The following is a 16466-nucleotide window of genomic DNA, read 5'->3' on the forward strand; positions in this document are numbered from 1 at the left end:
AAAGAATGGAAGATTTTATTTTCAAAGGCTTTTGATTCAATTAACCATGATGTATTGCTGAGCTTGTGTAAGACTAACAAACGTTTCTCGAATTATTTTAGTTGTAAAATTCTAAGAGAAATTCTTAGCCTTTGCTCTAAGATTACCAAAACAAAATCTTATAAAGCTAAAACTAACTCTTAAGAATTATTCATAAATGGTCTAAGAGTAACTTTTTAACTAAGAATGGGAGTTCCATCCCCTCTTGTTTGTGTGGTTATCCAGTCGAAAAGGCTGTACATAATTTCTTCACATGCAGGGGCGGTGGGTAGCCTTGTGGATAAAGCGTTCGCTCGTCACGCCGAAGACCCGGGTTTGATTCCCCTTTATGGGTAAAACCGTTGGTTTTAAAACACCACCCTTCATACAGATCGTAGTTAATGGGTACAGAAATGTTCAAAGGAAACCTTAATTGTTTTAAACGACTACGGATTCGATGACAAAATATAACATACCGTCAACTCTTCCAAGGGCCACCAGGAGTAGCGCCACCTCTATGAACCGACCCATTGTCACAGAGCTGCGTCTGACACTGGACACTGACGCAGCGACGCTCCGTCTGTCGGGGTGTGTACGCATAACCAGGTATAAATTATTACAAGTGAATCAGATCATACTTCCAATGCTTTCATGGTTGATATCGGTGTGTTGCTTTTAATGAGCCGCTGTACTGGACCTTTTGGTGTGTTAAGCAGTTTGCCTTTATCAAGGTATTGGCGTATTAACTCTATCCACAGATATACACAAACATACATCACGTGAGTTCGAGCACCTGTTGGCCAAATGTAGAAGTTGAAATGAAACTGTATGAATAAAATATGATTCCTTTGTCGGTATGCACTGTGTCATTTATTTTCCGGCAAGAGTTGTCACTGAGGCGTCACATCTGGAAGTTTCCTCCCCGTGTCTGCCTTAACACGTTTTGAAAGCTGTATTCAAGCTTTGATAGTTGTAAGAGTAGTATTTGCTCCTCCCATTATTCACTATCGCCGCCACGATACATTTTGAGGTACATTGCACGTGTAAATGTTCATGCCTGTATTGTACCCCTACGTCGTGTATCAAGTGTAACGGGTCCTTTACAGTACAATATCATCACTATATGTCTGTTCTAGTAAACAGTTGAACTGAGACATTAAGGCATACATCAAACACGTGATCCGCAGTTTTCATCTACTTCACATGAAAGCATATTGTGGTATTATTCAATCTTTCCGCATAGTGTGAATCCCAGTCCTAATCTGACATTGTTCCACTAAACAGGAAAATGACAGTTACGTCATTTTACATAAACGTGCCCAGGTAACTTGGTGATTATATGGTGTGAAAATCAACACTTTGGTTGTCTCGAACTACGGATAAGTCGGCTTCTAGTTTAGGTTTTTAACAAGTGTTGATGAAATAACTTAAATCTGCTTGGCAGACCAGTGGCTCCTGATGAGAGAACTGAATCGGCTCACTGGCATAGCTGGTTACACCTGCTGATAAATATTTTTCTTAACATCATACAAACACAATTTTACATTGAATATTTCTGACATACTGGTAATAATGAGGCATGAATTTCCCTCTATAGTTGCTATATTTAGAAACGAGGAAATCATATTATCATTACTTTTATCCGTGGCCTCATGATCATTACGTGACCTTTTAACGTGTTATGATCACTAGTGCAGACTTATGGTAAAGAAGTAGTCAATGAATTTAAATAATCAGTTTTTCTAACTTATGGCAAAAAAGATGTAAAGTAAAAATGAATTTAAATAATCGGTTTTTATACTTTATTCAATAATAAATACAAAAGCATTTGTGAGAACACGTGTTTGTAAAGACATATTATTATTTCTTTTATGGGTCTTCAATAAAAAAGACATTTTTAAAATATCAATAATATACATACACAGACACTTGTGGTACGATACAAAGTCCTTTGTATCAGTGTGTTACCGTTACCATGTATACTTTATATCAGATCAATAAATACACACCAGACATTTGTGAGATACAAAGGCCTTGTGTGTTACCGTACAATGTATACCATATATACTTATATCAGATCAATAAATACACACCAGACATTTGTGAGATACAAAGGCCTCGTGTGTGTTACCGATCAATAAATACACACCAGACCATATAAACCATCAGAACCAACTGAACTAGGAAGGCCTTTGATCCCTTTGGAATAATTGTGCCTTTTGAAAGATTCTGCTTTGGTGGATTTCAAATGCTGGTTATACTCTCGCAGTGAATTTTAAGATATATGTGATATTTACAGAACGGAAACACACTCAGCTGATACTGTTATCATGTTTAAGCAGTCGTGTTTAAGGTTTAATTCAGCTCGATGAAATACGTTTAGAAACTGTGTATGAATATGATGTCAGAGTAAACTGTCCCATTTATTCTTTCAGCCAAACAACTTTTTGTAGCAACAGAATCAGCCACATTCAGTCAAACACCATGAAATGTTTTGGTAACGTTAGTCAGTGTCTGATAGAGCTAGCACACACTGCAGTGATATATGACTGTTAAATGTAGTTCCTGCTAGGTGACCTCATTTGCATATTTATTGTAGGGTGATACCAAGTTTACCGGATACCTTTTCCTCATCGATAACACCTGATAACACTCATCTATTGAGGTAAATCTAGTTATGTTTGTTACAATTGCTTTTCTGGTGGCTATATTTGTAAATTGAAAAGAGAATATGTGTTCATGTGAGAGATAAACAGATTTTGTTCTCGGAAATATGCTCATGTTATAAATTTTGATCTCTGGCATTGACATGTGGAGCTCTTTTCTAAAATGAGTGAGTGAGGTTTTACGCCGAGTTTTGCACTATTCTAGCAATATCACGGCGGTGGACACCAGAAATGGGCTTCACACATTGTAACCATGTGGGGAATCGAACCCGGGTCTTCGGCGTGACGAGCGAACGCTTTAACCACTGAGCTACCCCACCGGCCCTTGTCTAGAATGATAATGAAATGATTTTGTAACACTGCGCCATGAAGATAAATCTGTTGCTATGAAGGCATGATTACACACGGTCATTTAGGAGTTGTCATTTACACTTTCAGTGACTTGGTTGAATGCATACCAACGAATTTTATTTGCTTCGTTGAACGCTGGTGTCAGTCAATGGATTTATCTGGTCCAGCGGGAATTTTGTGAGTGGATCCTCTCGAGTAGAAGTGTCCTGTCGTGTGGGACTAGTTAATGTTGTGTCAGGTCTGAAGGTTCTAAAACCAACCATAATTCAACATGATTCCATTTTAGCGCACATCACCAAATCTAGGTGCACCTCTCTCAGTGCGCAGTTGGCAGGTATCTTTGCTCTGGTCACTCTACTGCCGAGTATAACGGCCGCCATGATTTAGTCACTTTTGGCTGGTGAGTGTTTGGTTCCACGCCGTCGTCAACAGTATTTCAGCTTCTCAGCTTGATGTAGGAAAAACCCGAAGTGATGCAGGTGCTAGATATTTACCACTTTGGTAAAACACACGTGCATGGGTGTGTGGCATATTGAGCCAACTCAGAAACATAATCAGGACAAACCGGGATTCGAACCCACCACCATACGTTTCTTACATACAGGCCACTGGACACATACTTGTATTTGGCGATTTCTAGCGCCACAGACCACTGGGCCACCCATGCGTACCTACCATGATTATATGTCATTTACAAATTCTTTATAACTGAAGCTGATTTATTCTCTTTGACGAGAGAAACTTATATTTCGGTACTAACAAGCATACCCGGTTGTGTCTGGGTCTTGAGCAGTCTAGGTTCGCTGACTTGGTGGATGTAGTCTTCATGCCATGTGTTTAGATGGATGCAAAGGATGTCTGTCAGAGGATTGCCTGATGCTGACTAGTGTGCGGCGTAAAATGACCAAGAAACTCACACAGAAATGTTTTAATCTTATACTTTTAAAGGAAACAATCAATGGATAAACAATCACGTTCTCATAAGTCCACATGGAATGTGTATCACAGGTTTCCAAGTTTTGACTTTTCAAGCACGACTTGTCCTCGAGACCTACAACATAAACAAAATTTATATATAAACATGTGGCAATTAACTACAAATTAGTGTTGGGAATTGGTTAAAATATCATAATTGATGATTGGTTCATTGCAAACCAATCAAACATCGAAAATAATTGGTTAGCATCATTTGTCAAATTTTCCTGGTTATGTTTATTAATGCATCAAAAACATATATATATATAAAACAGGTAGTTCTTTGCGTTGTTGTTTTTCAAATTGCACATCTTTAAAGGATGACTAGTATGTTAGGAACATTTTCCTGAGTCTTTAAGATAAATTCAATCATAACAAGGAACGAGCTTGTAGTGCTTCTGAAATGTAACAGATAAAACCAACCTTGTGAAAAATATTGTTAATGCAAACAAGAGTTTCAAAATTGTTTATGTTCGATTATGAGAACACATGATCGATTGTTTGGTCGTTTAGTCATAGCGACCAATCTTCAATTATTTAAATTAATCGGACCACCACTACTACAAATAGAGGTCAGCAGGTCAGGAAATCTTTAAACAAAGACATTCAACATAAGGGAAAGGTTAAATATGACAAAAATAATTACATATAAGAATGGAATCGTTCACGTGTCTGACTCCATCAAAACTTTCTCTTTAAGGTAATATCAAAGCTATTTTCGGTTACCAAATATACTTAGACATGTCACAAATTTGACTTTAGCACACTATGCTCAGAATATTTGCACAAGTTAAAAAATACAAAATGACCGTTATGCTAATATGAATATGAGTTTTAAATTGCAGTTTTAGTGAACAATATGAGATAATTAATGGTTTTGTGGATGTGTATCATTTCCTATTGTTGTATGCTGTTATTGTCCAGCAGTTATATACTTAGGAGGTAAACATACTGTCTTGGAAAATCAGAGGTATATAACGAATTATAACAGCTCTAAATTTTGTATTTGAAAACCTCATGCTACGCGTCTGGTTTTAAATCAAATTCAGAGCTACGAACGCGTAGCATGAGGTTTTAAATAGAAAAATTTAGAGCTGTTATCATTTCAGTTATATACCTCTGATTTTCCAACACACTATGTTTATCACCATAATAACCGTTATTAAGATTTTAAAAAATATCTACACTGTGTTGGAAAATCAGAGGTATGTAACGTGATTATGTACCCCAGAATGACTTTAATTAACCAATCACAATCCAGTATTTAGTGAAGTCATGGTAGAATTTAAATATATTACTGAATAATAATGGTTCAGTCTTAGTGAAGGTAAAATAAAAACAGTTGTTTAAGGAAAAATAATAGAAAATATGGACCCCTGTAAATCCGGATCACGTCAATCTGAACCCCTGTCAATCCGACACCGTCAGACGGAACCCCTGTCAATCAGGACACTGTCAGTCTGAACCCTGTCAGTCTGAAACCCCTAAATGCATGCCAATTCCTGGATACAGTATTGAATACACGGATCAGGCTTCAGTTAATGTAGGAGGTACAGATAAGATCTGCTTCTGTAGGATGTACGAGAAGTGTAATAAATCATATTACCTTTCCGCAACACCTGAACATTACATATGGCAAGTAGATTGTGGAGAGAAGAAAATACAGTTCAATTCATGTACAACAATCTGATACAATATTATTACTGATCAAAGTGTTAAAAATGTTCAGCTTCAAAAAGACTACTTCATAATTACACTGTCCATATACTCACATTGCAAGGTAAGGTAACACAAAGCTTTGAAACATGATATGCAATTCAAATATTTGTTAGATGCCATGTTCAACATTACTGAATGATAATATAAGTGAGAGTATAAATAATGATTGAAGCAGAGAGATCCACAGCTATGGTAGTAACATGAAGTTTGTAGTGTCTACAATCCTGAGGCATGACAGGATGATTATTATATAAATGTATGCAATGTTCTCGGGCATCTGTCGTTGTATAAGATAATAAAAATAATAATAATTTGTTAGAAACATATTAGTGACTAGGGCAACCTTATGGTTAAGCTTCCGCTGGCCACACTGAATACGTTTACTGATAGGGTAATTCTACATGTGATGTTAAACATTTATATCTCCAGTATGCAGATATACATTGGTTTGATAAAGGCCTGTGAAGTGCTGAAAATAAACAAAATGTGAAATATTGAAGGTGTATTGCGTACACAATCCCGTGAAGTATTGACTACTTATAGTGTAGATATGTCCGACAGCCTAATGCTGCTAATCTTTGTAGCATAAATTCTTTTCAGCGAAAGTTTTCGTTGTTCTGAATATTTTCTCGTTGCTTCAAGTTTCTGTGAAAAACTGACTTGAAATTTGCTCGTTTGCTTAGAGTATTTTGACTTGTTTTTCTCGTTGCTTCGAGTATTTCCTTGTTATTCAAGTCTTGAAACTAATTTAATTCAACTGGAAGCAACGAGGGGAAATAGTTTAGGAACGAGAAAAATAATTGCAATGAGAAAACCCTCGAAACAACTTTGAAAGAAACTAGAAGCAAGGAGAAAATACTTGATGTAACGAGAAAATAATTGAAATAACGAGAAAATAACTCCCCATGAACCAAATAATCAAAGCAACGAGAAATGTCGCTGAAAGATATTTTATGCTACAAAAGTAGCAGCATTAGGGCTTTCGTAGATAAGCCGGTGTAGCACCGATAAATACGAAAGCTTATTTCCTTGGTTAGAGGTAAGTGACAAAGGGTGACAGACGTTGGAGTAAGTGTGTAAAGCAGAAGTTGACAGAATTGAAAAATAATGCACGCATCCTTTTCATCACTCCACAAACAAACACTTCACTCATGATGACCCTAAGGTTATTAATATATGAATATTTAATCTGCAAAACAAATCGAAAGTATCCAGGACACGCACAGTGACGGCAAATTGGTTTTTTAAAAGAATATTCAAAATGTGAAAAACCATTGTAAATATTCAGGACTCACATAATGACCACAGTTTAAGCATGAATGGTTCTAATTGTCCACCGAACTTAAGTTAATAACATTATTGAAAAATATTCAAATGAAGCCGTTCGTGTCTCAGATCCCGTTATACATTTACTTATTTCTTCGCTCATGCAGTTTGAATGACACATGAAATCATGCCTCAAAATATATTTCGTGTATGTTTCTCGTAGAGACTCTTGTTCATCTATGTGTATTACATGTGTTTGCCACACGCCCCTTCTATCTATCAAACAAATATATGTGTCATGTTTCTGACAAAAAGCAACAGTTAATGTGTCGTTATATAACTACATTGTAATTCCAGAATGCGATAAATCTACAGATTCCATAATCTTACACTGAAAAACAACGTATGTACATCTCCTGTTTAAATTGTATCTTTTTCCAAAATCAGAATATCGTACAACTTACCTGTAGTAGCAGGTGTGGTTGATTGATCAGCTGGGAAATGGTAGCCTCCTGTGATAATATCGTAGCGAAACACATACAGAGCGAATCTGTTGGTAGAGCGGACAAAGTAACTCTCGAGTAAACAAGCTGTTCCCTGTTTGTAATCACTACGAGGGATGTCCACCCAGTCCATTGTAGCAGGGTCATGTCGCTGCTAAATACTTCAATATCTGTTACGTGTTGTTTAGTCAGTATGTTTATACATTGTGCATAATGAACCTGTGCATTGTTAATAAAATATTTCAACTGGAGTTACAAACAACAAACCCATGTGGAGTGTACTAGTGCGCCGACTCTACACAAGGTTGCAATGACAGGTCTTGTGGTATTAAAATACAGTGTCTCGTTATACACGAGGTTTTGACGATACACACGGTTGTCACCAAGAGAGAATATAGATCCATTGTTCAACATAATTTCAGCGTCGAACTGGTCACTCAACAATTTGCAGCTGGTATGCAGGGCCCCTTTCAGAGGATAAATCCTGTGTAGACAGGACAAACTCTGTACCATGATGTCGTACAGGTAATAGTTGTGCAACGGCTTTGACATCACGTCCTTCCATTGCCCCACTGAAACACAGCTACAGCACGTGTTGTGTTGATAACAGTTCCAGTCAGGTCATAGGCGCTCTTCAACGTGAAGGTCTGATACTCATCTAGACTCACGTGAATCGTGTCTCCGTCGTTGTATGTCATGTTGTCATAGGTGAGGTTCCCCTCCAGCATCAGCGTTATGTCCACGTCCGTCTTCTGGTTGTAGTTAGCAATCACTAACACCACATAATCCGTGTAAACCAGGCAGGTGGACACTGCATACCTTGGACTGAGGGCCGAGATCGGAGGGGATAAACGCACCATATCCACTGTATCCGTTAATACTGATGTCCTTACCGAAGACGTGGATTACGACAGCCTTAGTTTCCACACCCACCGTCACCATTACAGACGTATCTATATTAGTATAATTCCAGCTGTATGGCGCTACAGTGGATGTGACGTTATACCCCAGCTGTGGGTAATCAACTAGGTAGAATCCCCTGTTTCCCTTGCTACCGCTGCAACTCCATGAATATTTGTCAGCAGGTAGCTCACACCTGGAAGAAATGGACACGGTTTGTTAGTGAGTTTTGAGAATGGATAACAAACATCACAGTCTGGCTCCTTACCATTGACAGTTTCCAGCGAATCACATATGTTAAGCTGAGGCTGAGTGATGATTTTAGCTTTTAAATGAGAAGAGTTTTAGCTTCCGAGTTAAATCTTGATAGTAACTTTGCCACCGTTGGTAGATGTTGGGATTTATTAGGCATTTTATTTCATTTTTAGATAATGGCATGTTTAAACTAACTTCTGTGAATTTTAGGGCCAATTTGGTCCAAACATGTGTGTACTAACTCCGAACTGACCAGTCTCTGTTTTTCCCCGCAGTGTCTAGATCAAGACAGGGACACAAGTACCATCTTTTAACGTCTTTTTATGACAAGAGCAGCGAATCAAAGCACTGACCTCTCACTCTCCCGGCTGATGGTTTCAGCAACCCCACCCCTTACCCTCCAAAGTAAGAAGACTGTAGATAGACGCCAGTATGAATTAACTTTGACTTTGTCAAGTATAACGCATATTATTGTTCCTTTGTAGTATAGATTTGTCTTCCGTCATTGCTGACAGGCCGTGATGTAACTGACGTACTGTTGAAGGCGGTGTTAAACCTAACTCACTCACTCAAAGAAGATGCGGGTATACCTATACCTTCTTCGTTTTCTTTGTTCACCAGTCACTGGGCTACTTTTGGATACAGATGGGCCATTTGTAGATGGTGATTCCGAGGATTGTATCATGACAGTTGATGACCATAAACAGAAAGTGAGTTACAATATAAAGTCACATCGACATTATTTCATCTATATCGTGACTATGAGAGTTGTAAATAGAATTAGACAGTATAAATATCTGTTAACAAAGGACAGTAAAAGTGAGTGAGTGAGTGAGTTTAGTCTTACGCCGCATTCAGCAATACCCCAGCTATATGGTGGGGTCTGTAAATAACCGAGTCTGGACCCGACAATCCAGTGATCAACATCATGAGGATCGATCTGCGCAGTTTGGAACTGACGACATATGTCAACCAAGTCAGCGAGCCTGGCCACCGATCCCGTTAGTCGTCTCCTTACGACAAGCATGGGTTACTGAAGGCCAATATTCTAACCCGGACTTTCACGGGTCGATTACCGTGGAAGAGACCATGTGGACTTACAGTACTTTGCTACCTGCATGGACTCTAGCTGGATGAATACCATCCCTTGAGATGTTAGCGATTTTGATGAATTTAGCCATGAAATAAATTAACACATATCCTACTATTAAAAACATAAATACAAATAAATAGACTGTGAATGACGTGGAAATCTTACGTACCCTCCTCAGGGTAAGTACTTTACACTACTTCAACCCCTTTGAGGATACGTTAAGCAACAAACAATCTCAGCTATCAACATATTCGTCCAAACCTTAAAATAATTACTTGGGTGTCCCACTTCTGGTGCATTAAATCACGGATATAAGATCTAATCAAAGGTTTCTAGTCAGTGTAGGGCATCATAAGTGGTGTCACAGATTTGTTGGGAGCCGCTTTTGCAGCAACATCAACCAATGTGTTACCACAAATGTCAACAGGTTCACAGAATTATATTTGAAACAATTTTACATAATGAATTTCACTGACACATAACAGATTAACTGCACCTCGTAAGGCACGAGGATTCATTTGATAATTGGTTACGAGTCTACCAAACAAGTTTGATTTCGAATCCAGTAGTCAAGTTCCCCAGGAAATTATGCATATTCCCTGTATCATGTATACTCTGTTCTTGTATCATATGCTCGGCGTCATTAATGAAGGGTCAAGCTATTGGTAATACTATTTCTGAGAAAAGTTGTAAAAGTTTCGCTTTGTTTGACATATATACAACTGAATCGTTTTACCTTCTGGAAAATCACACCAGGCCGTTGAAATGGCATTATAACGTTCTTTAACGTCCGATACATTCTGTTACAAAAGGCACTTTTTAATTCTAAATTGTCAATGTGGAAATCAATCTGCCACTCTATGTCAATGATTGTATGTGCAAGTCGCTCTACCCATGGAAAGTGGAGGACAATACACATGCAGCTATGCTTTTTCAATGTCGTTCACTGTCATGTTCACGTACCTGTTTGAAATCCTCAGCTTAAATTAGACGGATATTTTACACTTGCTGAAAGGGTCAGTCTATAGGCCTTTGGGAATCTGGTGAAACTCAGCAGCAGGTTGTTGTCCACTATAACGTGAGTCAGAGTGCTATTGGTAGACTCTGTCAGAGATTTCAAGCCAATGGGTCCGTGGAATATGCACGTCGACCAGGTCACCCCAGAGTCACAACAGTCCGAGATGATAGGGTACACGATTAACACTGCGTGACGTAATATACTTCTTAACGCAGCAGATCTTCAGACAGCACACTTCAATGTTAACAATGTAAGGATATCCAGGAGCACCGTTCGTCATCGTTTAAGGCCGTCGGATTCCGGTGTAGGCGACCTGCTGTTCGTCCACCACTAACACCACGTCACAAATGGGCGGCTTCTTTATTCTCCATGAAGTTTTTAGTTAACATAATTTTATGATAACATTAATCTTTTATGTTATTTTGCTATGTTAATTCCTATGTATAGAATCAGTTCTGAGCTAAAATGATACATGCTAATGGGTCATTCTATAGAAAAGGGCAATTTCAGCTTTTGCTCTTAAGAAATTGTATTCGTATTGTTTGTAGATTTTATGTCTTCATGTTAACTACTCACGTTTGTATGATTGGTATATTGCATCAGCAGAGAAGTTTGGACAAGACGTTTTCTTAAAATTTATTGGGACGTTGCAACTTTAAAATCAAAATGTCATTACCGCAACGACGGCAAAATACTGATTTGGGAAAATCTAGTCATAGATTTTGTTTAAAACAGCTTCGAAATGGAAAAAGTTGTTAGGCGTCACATAAGTATATTTGTGCAATAAATGGTCATTCTTCTAAATTATTTCGATGCATTTATGATTTGTTTAGTTTTTAGAATGAATGTAAACATAATAACTGAGGCAACAGTAACACTTTTCTCAAATAGTTATCAGAAAAGGATAAAACTATGAATTCCTTCATCCGTCCCATAAGTTAAAAGGCTTCAAAGAAATAATTGGTTGTATAATCATAAATAATTCGTAAAAGGTGTTTGAGTACCTACGTGAGGCAGCTAGTTTGCGTGATCTGGACTTTTCTCCACGAACAATTCAACTGGATTTCTAGATTGTACATAATGATCGTACAAGTAATGCATAGCTTTCATGGTCGACGCTCTTTACTGCAAGACGACAACGCCAGGCCTCACAGGGCCAGGACTGACACGGAATTCCTTAGGCAGCAGGGTGTAAAGCGGATAGAGTAACCAGCATGCTCGCCAGACCTCAACCAATTTGAGCGTGTTTGGGTGAACTCGGTCGACGTGTCACACATTATCAGTGGATGTTCCAGGACTCCGCAGTGTCTCACGTTTGTCAACACATTAAACATTATGACAATCTTAGTTCTATTATTTTATTATTAACTTTTATTATCAATGTCCTATATATCATTTGACCCTTTGTAAATGACGCCGTATGTACTTTTATAAATATTTAAGACCGATATTCCGTGCAGTCGCTGTTTTTAACCAACAAATCATGATCAAGGACGTAGAAAGGACAACAACGAGCACTGAGAACAATGAACGCTCTGATTACATCGCCCAGACGGCAGTGTCTTTCCATTGACAGTGTGTTCAACACACCCATATTGTACTGAACATATTGCTACCTTGTCAGGCAATGGAAAGCTCTTTCACGGAGTTTCGTCTCATCTGACTGTTTTGGGTAAAAGGTAATCATTCAGTTTCATAGTCAACTACAAAATTGACACACGTGATGATGACATGCAGGAAAACATGTACTGTTTACACCAAAGCCAGCAGACTCTTACAACTTCAATACAGAATCGTATGGTGATCAACCTTCAGTTGTTGGAGATCTACAGGTTGGTTTTATTTGTGTTGTCCTCTGTAGTTAAAATGTTTTAGATTTAATTACTGGTTTTACTTTTCTATCTGTGATAATCTAGTTATTTCACTGTCCTTCGTCGACAGGTTTTGTAATTTTATTCCACTTATTATCAGTTGATAACATTTTAGTGAGTGAGTGAGTGAGTTAAGATTTTAAGTCACATCGGCAATATTTCAGCCATCATGACTAAAACCATTGTATAGATTTATAATGTTTGACAAATAAATCATAAACACCTGTTAACGAAGGACAGTAAAACAACTAGATAATCACAGATATATATTGAAAACTAGTAATTAAATCTAAAACGGTTTAACTATAGAGGACGATACAATATAAAAAATAGGCTATAGATCGCCAACAACAGAAGGTAGATCACCATACAAGGGACCATGGGGACTTACAGTGCCTGTGCTACCTGCATGAACCCTAGATGGATTTTACACCATCCCTTCAGCTGCTGGCGATTGTAGGAATATTTAGCCAAACTTTAAAAGAACAAAAATACTACGCTTTTAAACATCTGGGAAGTTTATATTTAGCTTTGAAAGTTTTGGAACATACGTATCCGCTCAGGAGGACAATAATAGCATACCAGTATACAATAATACTACTTTAACCCCTTCGAGGATACAGCCACCAACAATCGTAGTTGTTAATTTTATACTACCATGTTTAAAATATCATTTTTCATTTACAAAACATATTATTCAAAATGTATCAAGTAATTCTATTTCCTTTAAAAAATCAATTCCTTAAATGATAATTAATATTTTATAATAGATCCTTAACTGTTTTGACATTGAAATATATTATTCTTTATGATGAAAATCAATACAGTCAAGCAGGACATGCTTGACTGTGATTCTTTCATCAGAAGGATACAAAACGGAGGATCCTCACCTTTTAACAGGTATTCATGAGCATATCTAGTATGTACTATACGAAATCGTCGTATAATGACCTCCCTCTAATCTAGATCAATAACCCAAGTAGGTGTAACCTTCGTGTTCTCAGAAATGCCGTAAATATAACTTCTCCTTTTAAGTCAATGATATGGTTGAAATATTGCCGGATGTTACTTCATAAATCTTAACTCACTCACTCAATACAGAATCAGTTTCTTGACGTCAAGCCTAAATTCTGAAAACGGCATACAACGCAACCATTACATTAATACCCCCCCTGCTCAGATATACGCTGATAAAGGGTTCGTCTAAGTGAAGCCAACCGTCATATCGCCATTGGTTTGCTTGAAGCTGGCCAGTCTTAACGTGCAGTTGCCCGATCGACGCATGAATGTTCACCAAAGCACAATTTCACGGCTCTGGAGAGATATCGCCGGCAGATTGGGGCAGAAGATGCCCTCGTGGTGGGCGACCTCGAGCGACCACTGCGGCGCCGGATCGCTACATCCGGGTACATCATCTGATTCATCGAACAGTTACGGCGACCAATACCGCCTCGACAAATACCCGGATTGAGGAGGCTTTCTGCACAGACCGTCAGGAACAGGTTGAGAGATGCTGGTTTACGTTCCAGAAGACCATATTTTGGCCCCGTGCTTAGACAACAACATCGTCGACATCGAGTTCAATGGTGCACCAACGTTCAGGCCTGGAACCTACCGAATTGGCGTAGAATCTGGTTCAGTGATGAATCAAGATTTCTATTGGGACGACGCGATGGAAGAATTCAGGGTGTACAGACGTCGACGTGAACGTTTCGCCGACCTCTTGCGTTCCCCAGGGGACAGATTCGGCCGCGGCAGTGTTATGATGTGGGGGTTTACCTGCCATAGGAGAAGTGATTTGGTGATGATCCAGGGCAACCTGACAGCTCAACGGTATTGTGACGAAATCCTACGCCCACACCTCTTTCCAAGCATTGATCGCCAGAGGGAGTTTTTTCAACAGGACAATGTCAGGCCCCACACAGCACCTCACACTAAAGACTTCCTCCAGAACTACAACATCAATGTGCTCCCATGGCCCTCAAGATCACCGGACTTAAACCCGATCGAACATCTGTGGTATGCCCTGGACAGACGGGTGCAACGCCGTAACCCTCAGCCCCAGACACTTCAGCAACTCGCACAGGCACTACAGGCACTACAGGAAGAGTGGGCTGCGATTGGGCAACACGAGATTCTGAGACTTATTCGTTCGATGCCGAGGCGATGCCGTGCAGTTCTGGATGCCCACGGTGGTCACACTTCAGCGCCACCACACGTCTCCATGTGACACTCAGACTGACTTTCCTCGAGTTGGTGCCAAAGACGGATAAGTCTGCATTCCCAGTGTGGAATTTAGCTATATTTCATTGACTCATAAAGCCTACAAGATGTTTCAAAATAAACATGAAGATACAGTTGAAATTCCTATCTGCGTTTCTTTTTTGGGAGAGTATATATTTGTCTACTGATCACTTGCCTATCATTATGATAATATGGTTTTCACTCATAAAAAGTTCAACCTTTTGGGTCAATCGGTAAGAAAGTAGAACATCCTCTTGGGAGAACATTTGATGTACACGGGAATGTGTGTGATCGCAACAGACAGTATTGTGTAATTACAATTATTGAAAGGCGATAGTTGACTTACAAGCACAAAAAACAACAACATGCAGTACTTTCGGATATAAAAAGGAATATGTCCCTTATTTACACTTCATTGAAAGAACACAACTCTGGATATATGTAACTGAGGGGACGTAACACCGAGTTCAGCATTTTACCCACATATTCTATGGTAACTATTGTCAGTTGTGGCCGGCTCTCGTGTTACGGGTCCCAGGAATTAGACACGTGTCCCTCACGTGCGAGACGTTTATTCAGTAAACGAGGCCACATTCATTCTTGCAGGTGATAAGGTGCGCCACATGGATAATGGAAATTAAACATGAGAACAGTAGGCATGCATACACCAATAATAATCAGAGACGATGAAATTATATAAATCACAAGTGATCAATGATAACAACACATATGAACCTGATCCGAGAATTACTTTCACTGTATATCATTGTCATTCACTCCTTCAACACAATAGCTTTTCGAACGTTCCAGCAGATTTTTTAGGGGCGGTGGGGTAGCAACATCACACGTTTATTACTCAAAATAATCCACCATCGGTGGTACATGAGTATAACAAAGAGGTATGTTACATACAATATGTACAACAAGATGACTAAATGATGCATCAATTAAAGTGTTTGCAAACAATCTTGATGAACTTGGATACATTTTTAAGGGTAGATATTTTACTTGAAAACAGTTGACGGAATTTCGATAAATTTGGCCAGTAACTATAAGGTTCTTTTAACAACGATTTACGTATGTCTGCAAAATAATTACATTTAAACAAATAGTGGAACTCATCTCCGACCAAATGTGAGTCACATAAGTTACAAACTCTGTGTTCTTTTGGTATATTTTGCCATCTCCCTGTTTCTATGGGGAGTTTATGGTTGCATGTTCTAAATTTTAGGATCGGTTTAGAAATAGCATCTGAGAGAAGTAGGTATTGTTCAAAGTTTGGAGAGCGCTTCAGAACTTTATAGTATATTCCTTTAGAGGAATTTTGCATATCGCTCGTCCACGATTGTAAAAATTGGTCCTTTAAGATAGATTCAACATTTGAAATGATCCATGAATTTGAGTATAGATGAGGGTTGTCAAAAACGTCAGGCAATCCTCACCTACAGAGAATATCTTTAATATGACTAAGCCAGACATAGTTATTCAATGTTTTGTTTTGTTTAGTAATATATTGAAGAATGAAAGTTGCTATTTTGTTATTTGGATGTGATAATGTCAATTTACACCAGTACGAGATAAGTCGTT

At 38.5% G+C, this 16466-nt stretch overlaps 1 long non-coding RNA gene across 1 annotated transcript; it reads right to left on the reverse strand.

The window, feature by feature from the left end:
- Positions 1–3948: 3948 nt before the first annotated feature.
- On the reverse strand, positions 3949–9303 carry LOC124260711. The gene is made up of 3 exons (XR_006894146.1): positions 9250–9303; positions 7460–8594; positions 3949–4086 (listed from the first exon to the last, which is right to left on the reverse strand). It is a non-coding gene; the product is annotated as an uncharacterized LOC124260711 (long non-coding RNA).
- Positions 9304–16466: the final 7163 nt, after the last annotated feature.

This window comes from Haliotis rubra, unplaced genomic scaffold (genome assembly GCF_003918875.1).
Source record: "Haliotis rubra isolate DU_JTF1 unplaced genomic scaffold, ASM391887v1 Scf771, whole genome shotgun sequence".
NCBI lineage: Eukaryota > Metazoa > Mollusca > Gastropoda > Lepetellida > Haliotidae > Haliotis > Haliotis rubra.